The following is a 10,137-nucleotide window of genomic DNA, read 5'->3' as shown; positions in this document are numbered from 1 at the left end:
GAAGGTTTCCTCTCTCCACTTCATTTAGTTGTTTTTCTGGGGTTTTTTCTTTTTCCTTCATCTGGTACATAGCCCTCTGCCTTTTCATCTTGTCTATCTTTCCGTGAATGTGGTTTTTGTTCCACAGGCTGCAGGATTGTATAGTTCTTGCTTCTGCTCTTTGCCCTCTTGTGGATAACTTCATGTTGAGGGGGACCAATTACCAATTGAGAGCTTCAAAAGCAACTTGCTTATGATACCTGAAATGAAAAAGATTTTAAGTGGCTGAGTTGTCAAATGGAGGAGCCCATGAGATTTACGTGTGCCACAAGGATTTCTATTTTTAACGAAATAAATACATGAACTGGTCTTCAAAGTTGTTTTCCTGTGTATGAATCCTACTGCTGTTTTATTGCTTCCAACATTTTTATTATTGAGAGTTTGTCCTTGGTCCCTGGGAAGAAAGTTAGTTCTAGGAAGTAAAGTGGTAGACTGGTAGACTGGTGGTGGCTTTAAGAACTAACAGGACAGTCTCCTCTTTTTTCATCTTTTCCCCTTTTTGACTGAAGTGTATGTTTTTAATAGATTCCATATATGAATCATTTACTCTTTTAAAATCATTCCATTCTCTTAGTATATGTTCAGGGAGATATGTGATTTCAGGGGAGTGCTTCTGGGTCTGTTTCTTCTTTAGCTTAAGATATAATGTCTATTGGAAGTATTTTTAGCCACAGTGTTTGACACGTAGTAGTTGCTCAGTAAAAATCCAATGAATCGTTTTTACCTCATGACGCAGTGGTTGAGAATCCACCTGCCAAAGCAGGGGACATTGGTTCAAGCCCTGGGCCAGGAAGATCCCACATGCCGCCAAGCAACTAAGCCTGTGCGCTGCAACTACTGAGCCTGCATTCTAGAGCCCGCATGCTGCAACTATTGAAGCCCATGTGCCTGGAGCCAGTGCTCTGCAACAAAGAGAAGCCACTGCAATGAGAAGCCTTCGTACTGCAATGAAGAGTAGCCTCTGCTCGCCACAACAAGAGAAAGCCTGTGTGCAACAGTGTAGACCCAATGCAGCCCAAAATAAAATTAAAAAAAAAAAAATGAGAGACAAGTCTCTAAAAAAAAAAAAAAAATCCAGTAAATTAAATCAATGAAAGAGATTATTTGATGCTGCTTTGGTAAATAAACATGTGTAAGCCAAGGGATTTTTTTCTTTTCCCATTAAAATGCCTAGGTCAAGTGACATTCTCTCTCAGAATTTGTGTAGTCTGTAGTGCCTTCAAGAGATATTATAGATCATTTGTTAGCCTGTGTGACACTTTGGTGGGTGACTCAGTCTGTTGCTAAGGGGACAGCTGTGAGCAGCCCCATGTTTAACTCCAAAGTGTTCCATGCATATTATAAATCTGTGCCTTTGAAAGACAGGGCTAAACAGTTTTACTGTGCTACATTGGGTGTGAAATGGTTAAAGAGTGATAAAATCCTGATCTTTATAACAGGAATAAATGATTAATACTATTATCTGCAAAGTAAAATTTTGATGATGTTTCCATTTACTGGAGGATGGCTTTTTAAGTTCGGACTTCAAATCTGGAAGTCACTCTTTTCAGCCAAAATGAGAGGAGGTTGGAGAATGAATCAATATAAATCACGTAATGAGTGCAGACATATGTAGAGCTGGTAAGGTCTGGTGGTGGAAAAGAACACCTGAATATAATGGAAACATCTTTAGGAAGCAAAGGTGGTAACAGTACAGAGGCTCATGACAACCCTGATTGCTGTAGTTCAGGAAGAACACAGAGGCAGGCTGATTAGCAGAGTACTACAATCAGAAAACTGAGTCTTCAGCAGCATGAAAAGTCAAAGAGAAGCCTTTCTCCAGTAAGAAACCAGTGGCAGACATTTTTGCAACGATGTTGAAGGAAAGTTCTGTCTTCTTGACAATAAATTTAATCAAGATCCGTATGGAAAGGCAGCTTTGTGCATGTGCAGTGACTTCTATAGTGTATGAGATGAGAACAATATGGAGGAAACCTAAAAGCAGTACCTAGATCAAGAGAAATATAGACTGAACAAAATTCCTTCCACTAGGCATACCATTTCACCCCTTTTTCGTGAAGAATTGCAAATTACCATACATTACTATGCATTTGTTTTATACAAATATGCTAAAATTAACTGCACCGTAACTCAGTCCTCATTGTGTGGGTTTAGTCATTCCCACCTGTTGGAGACATGCTGTCCCTCATAAATTCCCAGGTTAAAGAACCATTGCCAGTATTGCTACAGATGCAGATTTGAACTGGGCAGAGTCACTGATTGGCACCCAAGATACCAGTGCAGAAGTGGGCATCCTTGGGTAAGAATGTGTTACTGCAAGAAGACTAGCTTTTTCCTGGCTGTGCTACAAATACATCTCCTTACTTAAAAGTAACCCAAAGACATGTCCTATTAATGACATTCCAAAAACTATCTTCGCACAAAAAACTTACGCATGGTTGACCGTAAGGCTACACTCAGGCCTTGAGAATATTATGAATGCATCCAGTGTGTACAGTGGCACTCTGAGTAGACCAAGAGTAGTAGTCAGAGTTTTGAAAAATTCTTTGTTAGGCTCAGCCTTTTTTATCCATGCTTTTAATCATGTTACTTCTGCATGTAATAACCTACAATTATTTCACATTGTCCCTGTGCCAGGCCTAAATTAACTGTGAGCTTTTCATGACCCCCCAGAATCTGACACCACCTTTGCTTTCTGAAGATGTTTCCATAATAGTCAGATACTCTCTCCTACAGGAAACCTTCCCTGCTCTGCACGTTTCTGCATGCATCACTTGATTTACACTGATTTCATGACCAGGAATGCACTCTTGCTTATCTCTACCATACAGACTATGGTCTCCCACATCTTAAGGTACTTCTGTCCCAAAGATCTCCCCTGTTCTGAGCTTCTACAGTATGAATGTTGAGTACCACATAGTTTATCACTATGTTTATTTACATAGTTTATTTATTACCTTCTGTAGTTTTCTTCTTTAATTTTTGTTATTCTTATCTTTCTGATTAGAATTGTATTTTTTGAAGGCAGGGATTTTTCTGGTACCTCCATGGCACCTAGTTCAGTGATGAGTGAATAACAGGTCTCAAACTATTTTAAACCTATCTTTTCTTAGTTGTATTTAGAAAGTCTCCTTAATAGAAACACTCTTTCATAGAGCTGTGATGCTCTATTGTTTTGTGATCCTGCTGCCTGTTCATTTGTTCATTTTATCGCTCCTCCCTTTTCGTCCCTTACATTGCAATGGTAGCCTGAAAGTAACATGGATCAGTTTTGGAAATTAAGATTAATTGTGTTTTGAGAACTTTGCAGCACCCCTTTCAATATAATTAGCATTTCTCCATGTCATTGCACAGCTTAATTTGAGAAACATTCTAGAAATTACCAGCAGAGCTTGTGTGATGTATTGGCAACAACCGATGCCGATTAAGCTCATTGGCTAATATGGTCACAAAGTGTCATACGTAAGGAGCATAAGGTCAGAATTCAGGAGAACAAGGACTCTGTAGGCAATTAATGGTTTGAAACACCTGGATAAAGCCAAAATGAAAGAGATTTGACAGTGGTGAGGCATCACACAAATGTAAGGTAATACTGTATCATTAATATTTTTTTAGTAGTTTGATTATCATGGTATTTTGCACTCAGTAATATTGAAAAAAAAACCACCATGTGTCAACTTTTGGAAGCAACATCTCATGTTCTGTTGCTTTTTAAGAATGTGGTTTGAGAGTGGGCAAAATTTTGCAGGATTTTATTAATTAATTGATATTTTAAAACTGCCCGTTTTATTTCCCTACGCTGTCATGATGAGTGTAAATTTTTTTTTACTGCGGTAAGAACACTTAACATGTGATTTATCCTCCTGACAATTTTTAAAGCATACAACACAGTATTGTTAACCACAGGCATTATGTTGTATAGCAGCTCTCTAGAACTGATTCACTTCATGTAGCTGAAACTTTACACAAGTTGAAGAGCAACTCCCATTTTCCCTCCCTCCAAAGTGCAATTTTTATTAATGCTCCAATTATCCCCCAAAGAGTTACACTGTACTAGAATGTTGATATCAATTTTTTAAAAAAATTTACTTTATTTATTTATTTTTGGCTGCATTGGGTCTTCGTTGCTGCTCACAGGCTTTCTCTAGTTGTGGTGAGTGGGGGCTACTCTTCGTTGAGGTGCACGGGCTTCTCATTTCAGTGGCTTCTCTAGTTGCAGACCATGGGCTCTAGGTGTGCAGGCTTCTGTAGTTGTGGCTCGCGGGCTCTAGAGCGCAGGCTCAGTAGTTGTGGCGCACGGGCTTAGTTGCTCCGCAGCATATGGGATCTTCCCAGACCAGAGCTTGAACCCATGTCCCCTGCATTGGCAGGTGGATTCTTAACCACTGTGCCACCAGGGAAGCCCGATATCAATTTTATTTATTGTCTTTTTCTGCTCTTTCACGAAGTCTTATGTTACCAAATTATTCATTGGCTTAAAATTTCATTTCTAAAATTTGTTTATACTCTAATCCCATTATTTGAGAAAATCTCTACAAATTCTGAGTTGTCAAGGCCCAATACCCCCACATTTTTTGTTTTTTTTTGATGGCCGTTCATATGTTTCAAAACAGTTATGTTGGGCCCCAATCATTGTTCCCACAGGCAGAAGCTCTCAACCCTTATTTAATTTCCTTCCTTCAGAGATTTTCAGTTCAAATCTTAAAAAAAATTTTGTTCTCTCTGTCCTGAATGAAATTCTACTCCGTGTCCTTTTAATTTCTCTTTTGGATATTGTTTTGAAAATAGAATACAGCAGAAACTAACACATTATAAAGCAATTATACTCCAATAAAGATGTAAAAAGAAAATAGAGTATATAATCTTGAAATAATTGTTATGTATGTGGAGCTGGTAATATTTCTACTTATACTACTTATCAAAGGCATTTGCCTTTTAGGAGTAGAAGGAGGGCAACATTCAATATTCATCTATGTTCATCGCAGTCTGAATGAATCATTATTTCTGTGACTGTGACTTAGTTTAAATGTTCCATATTATTGTTCATTTTGTATCATTGCTGTGTTCTGTAGTTTTTCAACCTTATTTGACCTTCATTGTGTTGATTTCAGTTTCTCCAGTTTATCCACATGGTATTATATTATAACCCAACCTTTTGTAACTTTTAGAAAATTTCCCAGCTGTGAAATGCCTTCACACTCTAATAGTTGCATTAAGTCAGTCTTTAGATAAAACCAGCAGGTTCTCTGTAGTCACCTCTCAGTTAAACACCAGGTGATTCACAATTGTACTTTAATTTCATGTACTTTAATTAGGAGTGTACTTTGGCATTATTTATCATACTTCCTATTTGAGTGTGCAACATGTAATTTTCATTCTCTTCATATGTCTCTTAAATTTAGAACGTGAAACAGTGAACTGTCCAGGAAGGCAACACTTCTCCTAATATATTGTTGGAATGTCTGGAGGAGAAACAGTTGCCTATTGGTATAATTTTTTAGAATTCCGGGAAGACTCCTTGGTCTAAAATATGTCTACTTGGGAGCTAACTGATTCTGGCAATTCCATCACTGCAGATTTGGGGTTTATTTTTAGCTCAAGTCTTTGATTACTATTAACATGCAAATTACTCTGGAAGTTTTAGTGCTCAAGCCTTTTCAGCCACTTGTACTTAAGGGTCGTCTGAGATAGCAGAATCTTGTTCTAAAGAAGTTTTTGGTAAAAGGCAAGATCATGAGGGTAGATGGCCCTTGACAAAGAAGATGAGGTGTGAGTAGGACAAACAAGAAACAGAGGTATAAAGGACCCTAAAGATAAATATCATATGTTTTATTTGTGGCGGAGTGACATTTTGATATTAAATGTGTGCTTTTCCTTCTCTTTCTTTTATCCAGACTCTGATCAAGTAGCAGGGTGGACCACTATCCTTGGCAAAGTGTTATTGGAGAAATGTAAAGTGTGAGAAGCAAGGAGATGCTCAACTTGTGTATTATAAGGCAGAGGCAATGGCCTTGCGTGCTGGGGCATCTGATTTGTACAAGTTGGGTGTTTTAAGAGAGCTTTGTAATTTCCAAAAGCTTATTTGGGAGGATCAAAAGCAAAGCCCCAAAGGAATCAATTCACAAAATTTGTGATATATGTGTCGTACCAGTTCTAGAAAGAAATCATTAATTTCATCCAGAAACACTCCCACAGACACCCAGAATAATGTCTGACCAAATGTCTGGACACCTCACTGACACATAAAATTAATCATCACAGGGAAGTTAAGTAAATGTTTGTGATCATGTAGCTAGAAAGTGGTGGGGATTGGAGTTTAATCCAGATCTGTAACATAAAAAAGACTTTGCTTTTAGTAACTATGTGACATTATCAATATTCCATTCATATCCGGTCGGCTATCAGGATCTTCCTTTGTAATGCTTCTTGCTTCCTTTACATCTTTACAACCATCCCAGTTTAGCACCTCTTTGTCTCATACCCAGACCACTGAAATGATCTGGAAACTGGTAAACTTTCCTCCATTTGCTTGCTCAAGAATCTTCGTGACCCCCCGACATTAATGGGCAAAATGTCTACCTCAATCTGGACATTAAGGCTTTAATGTCATGGCTCCACGTTTCCAGTCCTGGCTCCACCTGCACAGGTGATGGAGATGCGTTGTACTTGTAGCAGAGATTTCAAAGTCTAAGGTATAAAGCAAAGTTGCATATGGTCAGAATTGCATAACAAGTAGTTCTTCTGTGAACTAACATTTGACACACGCTGAGCCAGGCTGAGGGGATGAACTAAAGGAGAGTCCATAACAGAATTTCGGCATGCCTGCAAACGTGCTTTAAAGTCCCTGCTAATGAATTGGGCACTGGTGGAGAATTCTGAAGTATTCCGGCTTGCTTCCTGGGTGTATTTATTTTGTTTTATTGTTCAGTCTGTCTATCATTAATACACGTTAAAAGATTTGTTGGTTATTGTGAAGATTAAATGAGATAGTGGGGTTCTCTTTCTGGGGGGCGGCGGGGGAGGAGGGCCTTTCTAAAGTAATCTGTAAGTGAAATGTACTTAGGACTTGACCCCATTCTGCTGCCTTATTTTAGCTATATTTGTGTACAGATAGTATATATCCTTTTCCAGTTGCTCAAGGGTGCAGAGCTCTAACTCACACAATGCTGCCTAATGACGCTCCTGATTCGTATGAATTTCTCTGCCCACAACAGAGTATTCTGATTGTGACATGGACTAAATATCTCAAAGGACACATGAATAATGGGATTTCTAGTTCATTAGACAGGCTGGTCCAGAGGCAGTGGCCTGGGACTCTCCAGAAACTCTGCATCTGTGAGCTTCAACCTGCCCTTGCTCTCATTCCTTTACCCTCAGAAGTCATTGATCACATTTCCTTTTTCCTCCTCATCAACTGACAAGTGTTAGTACACCTCATCATTTCTTTATTGGTGATAACAACAAATCTAAATAGCACAAGAGAATATTTTGGGGATTGGTTTTGTAGGGGAGGAGGAAATTTTTGAATGATATTAACATTACTCAAAGAAGAACAGGACATGATTTTAATTTTGACTAGAAGCTAGTTAGACAAGTATATTGACCTACAAAGAGCCCTGGATCAGAGATATTCTGCTCCTGGCTCTGCCACAACTGGCTTCCTGGGGAGACCCTGAGAAAGTCACCCCTCCTCATTTACCTTTAATTTTCTTATCTTTGACAAAGGAGTTAGATGCTCACCCAGGCTCCTTCCCAGTGTCGTGTTCTGTGATGGCAATACATTCATTAAAAAGTGCAGCAGATGGTAAGGTGTATTCTTTGCATATCTCATATTCAGAGAATTACCAGCATCGTTCTTATTAGTGGAAGTGGATGCTATGTCCTCACAGGCTTTTTGAGAGCATTGCATTGCCTGTATCACGGTGCTGGCGGAATTGACAATATAGCACAGATCTAAAGGGAATTGTTTACGTGAATAATCTTGTGAATATATGCACAAAGTAGGGACCTCTCTGATGGCCTCCAGTTGGGAAAGATAAGCCTGTATTTCACTGCTTTAGTTCAATCAAAACACACCGAACACAGTAAAATCAGAGTAAGAGCCTCTGCTCCTGTCCTTGGCTTTGAGCTGAAAACGACTCTATGAGAATGGATAAATTAACCATTCGAAGTTTGTCTTAGCGTATCTGAATGAAATCTTTTTCTTGTTCAATATGAATAGCTCTTTTGCGCAAACTCACATGTGTCTTTTTGAATTCTTTTATCTTTGACTTAAAGAAATAAAGGGTAAGAAAAGAGAAGAAGGATATGGAAGGTCCAGAGGTAATATTCTGACAGAATTTCCATTGACCAAAACATATATTTGGGAAATGAAAAAAAAAAGAAACATGACAGATGATAGATGACTAAGGCAACTATCAATTTGAAGGAGGATAATATGAGTAAAAGACAATTTTATTGTTAAAATTAAAGAGTTTTCATGTTCAGAGAGAAGTTAAGAATTTTTGGAAACTTTAAACTTAATTTGTACACTATTTTTAAATTGGTAAATAAGGAAGAAACTATTTTATGAAAGTAACCTGATACTTTAGAGTGCCTTAAAAGTCCTTCAGCTGAAGTTTAAATATCTTACGTTCTGATCTGCAAGTACAAGGGAAAACTAAAATCTAAAGAGAATACAAAGTGATTTTTTTAAATGAGGTTCGGATGGTAATTCACCTGTGCTAATCCTTTCCTTTTCTTTAAAGCCATGAATCTGTTCATTGCATTTTTGAGTTAGAAATAAAAATCATTTGATTAGCAGGCAAGATGGCGGAAGAGTAAGACGCGGAGATCACCTTCCTCCTCACAGATACATCAGAAATACAGCTACACGTGGAACTTCTCCTATAGAACACCCACCGAATGCTGGCAGAAGACCTCAGACCTCACAAAAGGCAAGAAACCCCCAACGTACCTGGCTGTGTGGATTAAAGGCTCTTGGCGCTCCAGCCAGGCGTCAGGGCTCTGTCTCTGAGGTGGGAGAACCAACCTCAGGACACTGGTCCACAAGATTGTAGATTTAGCTATTTATTGTTTGAGGCCTGCATGCTGAAACAATGCTTACAGTTGTCTTCACGTGTATGGACGCGTGTGAATGGTTGTACGTTTTGCACAATTTTGTGGCTGTTATGATGTGCTCTGCTGCACAAAAGTGAAAACTTTGGAGTTACAATTAGGAATATAACTGGAGGGTGGGTTGGGAAGGGTGGGGGGGTGGGATTTTGTAAATGTCAAGACAGGGAAGGATTACAAGACAGAAACTTAAGCTACATCCTAGAGGTAGAGAAAGCATGAAGGTCATTTTTCTCAGACTCATCAACTTTGACTGGGGTTTTGTGGGCTGTGGTCCTGCCAATGGCTCCTGGGGCAAGGGAAGGCTTCTTTCTTCCCTTCTCCTTCCTGTCCGATTCACTCGCTTCAATCTCAGCTACTGAAATTTGAAAAGGACCAAATCGCTGGGCAGTTGTGTTTTTTTTGTTGTTTTTTTTTTTTTTCTCCTCTGTGTAATATCCTGAAATCCTGGAAAATGCTATGGACTAGTTCTGTATATAGGGCACAGGTAAAGGCATTGTCCAAAGTTTATTTATTTATCTATTTATTACCCTATGAGAATGCTTGGCCATAACCACAGTTAACAGGAGAAAACGAAACACTCACGCATGGAAATTAATTCACTCACCGGATTTACTTGACCTGGATGGGTCCTTCTCTCTTCCTGCTGTAGGGTTTAGCAAGTGCTCAAAGTTCTCCAATGCAATATTCACATGGGTACAATGTATACTTTAGTGCTCCCTCTTAGGTAAGTCTCTAAAAGAACTCTTTGGTGCACAAAAGTGACACATGATGGCCCCCAAACACCAAAGAATTGTAAGCAGTGGCCCTTGCTGAGATGCTTTCTGGGAGAGTTGGGAATCAGTTGTGAATACGTTCTTTGCTAGTTCAAGTGCTTGTTTCCTAAACACGTGCCGTGATAGTTATTAGTGGTAGCCTCATAGGTGCTTCCTCACAGGTGTCCGGGGAAGCTCAGAATTTGCAATTTCGCACTGCTTTCATTGC

This window comes from Physeter macrocephalus, chromosome 19 (genome assembly GCF_002837175.3).
Source record: "Physeter macrocephalus isolate SW-GA chromosome 19, ASM283717v5, whole genome shotgun sequence".
Lineage (NCBI taxonomy): Eukaryota > Metazoa > Chordata > Mammalia > Artiodactyla > Physeteridae > Physeter > Physeter macrocephalus.
This window is presented reverse-complemented; position numbering follows the sequence as displayed.